This window comes from Chiloscyllium plagiosum, unplaced genomic scaffold, assembly GCF_037043375.1.
Source record: "Chiloscyllium plagiosum isolate Xiang-an unplaced genomic scaffold, Cpla_swu_hap1 HiC_scaffold_42, whole genome shotgun sequence".
NCBI classification, from domain to species: domain Eukaryota; kingdom Metazoa; phylum Chordata; class Chondrichthyes; order Orectolobiformes; family Hemiscylliidae; genus Chiloscyllium; species Chiloscyllium plagiosum.
In genome coordinates this window covers 8,053,108-8,060,768 of record NW_028270180.1, presented here as the reverse complement: position 1 = coordinate 8,060,768, position 7,661 = coordinate 8,053,108, and positions in this window count along the sequence as shown.

The window sequence follows — 7,661 nt, the reverse complement described above, 5'->3', positions numbered from 1 at the left end:
TGATTATGAAGTTTCACAGACTAGATAAGGGTGGCAGATTTCCTTCTGAAGGGCATTAGTGAATCAGATGTTTTTTTTTACAATAATCTAATAATTTCGTGATCACCATTACAGATCAGCTTTTAAATTCGGGTTTAATAATTGACTCTAAATTCCACCAGCTGCCATAGTGGGATTTGTCTGCACAGTATTAGCTTGGGCCTTTGGATTAATAGTCTTAGAGTCATACAGCATGGAAAAATACCTTTTGGTCCAACTTGTCCATGCTGACTAACTAGTCCCATCTGCCTGTTTTTGGCCCATGTCCCTTTAAACTTTTCCTATTCACGTACCTGTCCAAATGTTTCTTAAATGTTGTGACTGTACATGCACGTACCACTTCCTCAAGCAGTTCATTCGACATTTGAACCACCTTCTATGTGGAAAAAGTTGCCCCTCAGGTCCCTTTTAAATTTTTCTTCTCTCGAGTGACATTACAGTACACTACCTTCTCAAATTTAAGGTCGCAGGGAGAGCACACAGAGACCTCTAAGTTCACTATATGTCCAACCTTTCAAATGCTAACTGTCCTATAAGTAACATAGTCTGCCAAACTCTTACACGATTTGTCAGTCAACTCAGTATCCACTGAAAATGAAGTGGAAACAAATCACTTTCAATCCTGTAGAATTGTTCAATTCGAAGTAAATATACGTGCTTGTGTTACAAACATCTATGATTGCCTAAAAATCTCCAGGAATTGAAGATCAATCCCATGTACATCCAGACTGAGTTAAACTGAGACCCATCGCCTGCTTGGAAGGATGTAAAAAAAATCCCGTGACACTGTTTTAACAAAGTGGGAAATTATCCCCAGTTCCTGGCCTATATTTGGACCTAAGTCAGCATTACTTAAAGCAGGTTATTAACACGTTGTTCTTTGTGGGGTTTGCTGAATGAATATTACCCGGCTGTGTCTAATCTGGCAACAGAGACTACACTTAAAAAACATGCACTTCATTAGCCGTAAAGCACGTTGAGATGTACAGTAGTGTAAAGTGCTATTTAAATGTATGATTATGTATATTGTATCTTTAATTAACCTGGAAGAAATATTGTAGAAACTTGAAAGCACAGAGGATTGATTCAGCCTCTTGAGCTTGTGCTGGCTTTTTGGAAGGAGTAGTTCTTAGTTTCTACATCCCTGCTTTTGGCGTTTCTGTCCAACTCCCTCCAAAACTTATTAATGGCGTTGGCTTCAACCACCACTTCAGAAAGAGATTGTGACAGATCAGAGCGAAATGTATGCCCCTCTCTCTTCGCAACAATCTTCTCGAGCCATGTCCATGCACAGACATCCTTTGAAGTTAGAAGCGCAGGAAGTTACTAACCATTTCTTGTGAGAATCCCATTGATCAGATGGTGGGCTTTGAATTGCCATGGTGAGAGTTATCCTTGCCCCTGCACAGTCTGCCTCCTCCACTGGGATTTCAGCATAAACCCCTTATTCATTAGTGAACAGACGCACAGCATGCTGCACATTGCAGAGGAATGCCCCCCTATACAGATTAAGTAGCAAACTAATCACATTAAACTCAGCAAATGAGAAGGTATGGCTTATCTTCAGGCATTTGTATACTCATTAAAGAAATAAATCTCTCAACCCTTTGCACATAATTTGTATTTACGGCTGCTGGATATTGAGAAAGACATCGCAATTGTGTTGTTTTTCATTTTATTGGGATGCTTTTTTCATTTTATTTACAGAGATGGCAGGGGAAATCCTCTGACGAGGTCAAACCTTTGAAGTTAGATGGTTACATGACAAAGCCTCCAGGAATTAGTCGAACTAGAGGTGGTAACCAATGTTAGTCCCGTTGTTGCTAACAATTTCTAATCTTAGACTGCAGTCCTTGTGTGAGTGAGGATACTGCGTGATGGGATAACTGCAGCTTTTGTAGCAGGTGTGACCTGTTTGTTGTTAGATCAGAGATCATTATCTGAATTGGAAGCACTTTTGTTACTATAATTAAAATGGCTAATTACACTCATTAACTTTCTTTTTATAATACATTTATTTTAAACAGTTCCTGTATGTAAATAGATCACATTATTAGTGTCTTTTTCTCTGTTTAGAACTGTATGCTGATAGCAACACTGTTTTTGGCTGTAACTCCTAAGTTCGTCATCCTCAAACACGCTTCAAAATTTAATAATGATTTCACCTTTCACCACGTCAGATCAAGCTCCTAACAATTTGGACTGAAAGCTATTCTGGCATCTCGTCTTGGTGATTATTGCTCATAAGATTGCAAAGTTAGGCTTTTTGAAAAAATTCATTTGTGGGATGTGAGCATCGCTGGCCAACTTTGGTTGCCTGTCCTTCTTGCCCTTAAAGAGACTTTGTAGCACTTGGTACAACTAAATGTCTGGCTCAGCCTTTTCAGAGGGCAATTGAGAGTCAGCCACATTGTGTGGGTCTGGAGTCACATGTAGGCCAGACCTGGCAAGCTTCCTTCCCTGAAGGGTATTAGTGAACCAGATCACTTTTTTCTGACAATTATTTCATGGTCACCCAGATATTTTTTACTGAATTCAAATTCCACCTGGGTCCCCACAACACTAGCTGAGTTTCTGAATGAATAGTCTAGTGATAATACCACTAGGTCAACCATATTGGTTGAATTCCATTATCTTTCTGATAGTCCAACAATTTGCAAATGGGAAAAGGAACAGTTAGCACCTTAGAGGTCGGCGTCAATCGTTACAAGATTCATGACCTCATTGCAAGGGACCAAGGATTTGTAATGGGATGTAAGAGTGTGTTTTTATTCAGTACATTTACCATAGTCTTGGATTTGTGAATGTTGAAAGGGTCTATTATTGGATTCCCACAGTACATATAAATATAGGGATTAGGAGTAGGCCGTTCAGCCCTTCGAGCCTGCTGTATCATTCAATAAGGCCATGTCAATGATTCAGCAAACTTGTTTGTTGAGTTCTGAGTCCTATAGACCAGCACATGTTCAGTCTCTGTCACTAATCTGTGCTGATTTAGTTGAATTGGAGCATTGCTGCTTTGCAGCAGGTAACTGATTTTAAATGCAAATGCAAAAGTAGACTTTGCATGTAATCTTTGGGGAAAGCTGGATTGTCAGATCACAGTATCCAGGGTTAGTGTGGCCCCAGTTTTAGATAATATTTTCTGTTGTTTTTTTTTGAAATAATTTGCATCATCGATGGTCAAATAAAGAAATTGTTTAATTTGAAAGGATGCAGAAAAAATTTACAAGGATGTTGCCCGAGTTAGAGGGTTTGAGCTACAGGGAGAGGTGAATAGGCTGGGGCTGTTTTCCATGGAGTGTTGGAGGTTTGGGGTGACCTGATAGAGGGTTTTAAAATCATGAAGGACATGGGGGGCTGAATAGCCAAGGCCATAGGTAGGGGAGTCCAAACTTAGAGGCCACAGGTTTAAGGTGAGAAGGGAAAAAGGTTTAAAAGGGACCTAAGGGGCAACTTTTTCATGCAAAAGGTGGTGCGTGTATAGAATTAGCTGCCACAGGATCTGGTGGAGGCTGGTACAATTAAATGTTTAAAAGGCATCTTGACGGGTTCATGAATAGGAAGGATTTAGAGGGATTTAGGCCAAATGTGGCAAATGGAACTAGATTTATTTAGCATACCTGGTCAGCATAGACGAGTTGGGCCAAAGGTTCTGTTCCCATACTGTACATCTCTATGACTATAAAATAAGTCAGAAATTTGAGAAGCTGTGAAGTAGAGTTTGCTAGACACGAGGAAACTGTCTTCAGTATAGATTGCAACAAAGGTACTGTAGTGCTGTATTTGATGGGAAAGGTAATTACAATGTGACAAGTTTCCGTAGGAATTTATTATGACAAAACCTGATACAGAAGTATGATTTTTTAAAAATGGTGGAGTGGAGAGTTAAGGTTTTCAGAGAGGAAACCTGCAAGTGCATAAGATTGACTTCTATTTAAAATGGATAATGGAGCCTACATGTACTGTAGTTTAGAAGAATGAAAGTTTATCTAATTGAAACATAGAAAATTCTGAAGGGACTGACAGGGCAGACAGTGAATGATTGTTGCCTCTGGGAATCTAGAACACAGGGGCACAGTCTCAGGATAAGGACTGAATTGGACATTGAGAATATTTACATTATCTGTCCCAGAGGGCTGGGGAGGCTCTATCATTTGAGTATGTGCAAAGTCAGGACAGATAGAGTTGTGATGTCTTCACAAATGAAGAGATTTGGGAAATGGGCAAGAAAGTGGAGTTGAGGCAGAAAGTCAACCATGACCATATTGAATGGCAGGGCTGGCTTGATGGGCCGAATGGCTTCGTTCTACTTTGATTTCTGATGTTCTTATGCTGCGTAGAAGTTTATATTTGATAAGATGCAAAACATGACTTTTTATCTTTGGAAAATAATTAGAATTGAATGGAGTTAAAAATACACATAGTGCACAAATGTAAACAAGACTAAAGATATCTACTATGTATCTAATGTACCAGTGGCTTGCCTGATGATTCATTTGGCAAAATGGAAAACTGAGCAAAGCCATGAGAAAGATCCCAGGTTCAAAGGAGCAGAATGAAACTATCGTTGGAAGTATACCAGCTGAGGTCTTGATCAAAATCCCAGGAACTTCTGACTGGTCAATAGTATACAAACACCTTAACCCCACAGTTCGAGAAGCCTGCTCAATATAATGAGGGATGGGCAATAAATGCCCACCTTGGCAGTGCTGCCCACATCACAAAATCCCAATAGTGTTACAGCACAGAAGGAGACCATTCAGCCCTTTCAAACGAGCATCATCACTTATTGCCAATCTCTTGCTTTCCCCCCATACCCTTGCACATTATTTCTATCTGAAGAAGCATCCAATGCAGCCATGAAAACTTCGATTGAACCTGCCTCCACCCCGAGCCTCGGCTTTGCATTCCTTACCCTAACCACTCACTATGTGAACCATGAATGAATGAGTTAAGAAATGATTGGTTATTAATAAATTGGAAAACGCATGTGACCTACTGGTGGTGGTTAATGGATGGAAAAATACCGTGAGTGATTTGGTGATGGGAAAATAAATTTAGTTGATTGTTAGAGCACTTGCAGATATAAAGAAAGAGATTTGAAGAGGGGTAATGCAGTTGGCCTTTGTCGATTTTTATAGGAATGCCTGGAGATTGGTACTGCCTCTTGAGGCACCATCTCTTTGAGAAGTTTCTTTTATTTGTTCTAGGGATATGGGCATCACCATCTGAACCAGCACTTCTTGCCCATCCCTAATTGCACCACAGAAGGTGGTGGTGAGTGACAACTGTGATCCTTGAAATGTAGCAACATGCACAGTTCTGTTAGGATGGGATTTCCAGGGTTTTGACTCTGCGATAGGGAAGGGACAAAAAGTGTGGTGCATCTGAGGAGCATATAAAGATATGCGATGTATAGATAGGGTTAATGGTCAGACTTTTTCCCAGCGTTGAAATGTCTAATACTATGGGACATAGTGAGAGGGGGAAAGTTCAAAGGAGATGTGAAGGGCAAGTTTTTTACACAGAATAGCAGCAAAAACAACATGTGACCAGAAACCCTAGCCACTCTCCCCTACATCAAAGACATCTCGGAAATGACTGCCAGACTACTCAGACTACTTGGCATCATGGTAGCCCACAAACCCACCAACACACTAAAGCAGCAGCTAATGAACTTGAAAGACCCTATACAGACAACAAGCAAAACTAATGTCATTTACAAAGTACCGTGCAAGAACTGTAACAAACACTACATTGGACAAACAGGCAGAAAACTAGCCACCAGAATACATGAACATCAACTAGACACAAAATGACGTGATCCTCTCTCACTAGTATCCTTACATACAGATACGGAATTCTAGATTAGAGTGGTGCTGGAAAAGCACAGCAGTTCAGGCAGCATCCAAGGAGCAGGAAAATCGACGTTTCGGGCAAAAGCCCTTTATAGGATTAGTAAGGAAGGACACCACTTTGACTGGAACAACACATTCATCCTCGGACAAGCCAAATAGAGACACACATGAGAATTCCTAGAAGCATAGCATTCCAACTGGAACTCTATCAACAAACACATTGACTTGGGCCCAATTTACCATCCTGAAGAAAAAGAATGGGAAATGACATCACCAACCCAAAGAAACCCAAACATATAAATAGATAGCAGGAATCATCAGCAGTACTTCATCCGGGGACTCACTGAAGATGTTACCTAGGTTGGTGATGAAACCTCTGAAAATGAACCTTCCAGTTCAGTGAGCAAACCCACATCCAGAATAGTAACAGTCTGGGAGCGCACTGCCAGGTGTGATGGTGGAGACAGCTTTAATAGTGATGTTTAAAGGACTTTTAGATAAGCATTTGAATATGAAAGGAATGGAAGAATATGGACTAAGGGCAGGTAGAAGAGATTAGTTTAATTTTGCATCATGTTTGGTGCAGCATTATGGGCCGAAGGGCCTGTTGCTGTGCTGTACTGTTCAATATTTTGTGTAATTGTTTGGTTTTTATTTTCATGATTCTCTAATTAGGGGCTCAGTTCTACAGCCAATGGATAATATTAAAGCTACCACTACCTTTCAGACATATGACACTGTGTACAAACTGCATCTATTGACAAGATGTCCATCATTTCCACGCCGCCTCACATAGAAGTCTTAGCAAACCAACCCACAATATCCAAGCAACTTGATCAGAATCAGCCTTGTATTTTTACTTTATTATTTGAAGTAGGCCAGGAGGTTTGGTTAAAAAAAAATGGAGTTGTCCCATTGGTAAATATATTCCAGATCAGAAAGCCAAGATCAGTTGGCGACATTAACTTGAGATGTAAACAAATTAATGAGATCTTTGAGCTAAATGTTGTATATGGCCAGAGGTTTCAAAGGAGCTTCAAAACTTGGACATCATCTTTGACACCATATGCTTCTATCTAACAGTTCCTTTAATCACAGTAAGTAGAAGCAGGCAAGTTATGCTAAGTATTTATAGATTGATGGCTTGGTCCCAACTTGAATAGAGTATTGCCTCTCAATGCTCTACTGCTACTGCTCCTCGGGTGCTGCCTGAACTGCTGTACTCTTCCAGCACCACTAATCCAGAAAATTGCCTCTCAAGTCTGGGCAACACACTTTGGGAAGAATGGTAAAGAAACAGAGGATGCAGAGGAGATGTCAGAAATCAGGGGGTTGAGTTCAAACAGAATATTAAACTGTGGTTGTTCTTCTGCAAGTAGGGAAGGTAAGCAGAACATTTAAAGGGAGTTGCTTAAAATCAGTGCTAAGAAGAAGAAACTGTTTATGCTGATGGAAGGGCCATTAAGCAAAAGGCACACGTGTAATATAATTGACATAGAATCAGTAAGGAAATGTGAGATTGTTTTCTTATGGAGTGAGTTATGGTTTGGACACAGAACCTTGGAGGAAACAGGTCTGATAGTAATTTCTAAAAGGGAATTGAACAAGAGTCATAGAGTCATGCAGCACAGAAGCAGACCCTTTGGTGCAACTTGCCCATGCTGTCCAGGTTTCCCAAACTAAGCTAGTCCAATTCAGAATTGGTCCATGTCCCTCTAAATCTTTCCTATCAATGCACCTGTCCAAATGTCTTTGAAATGT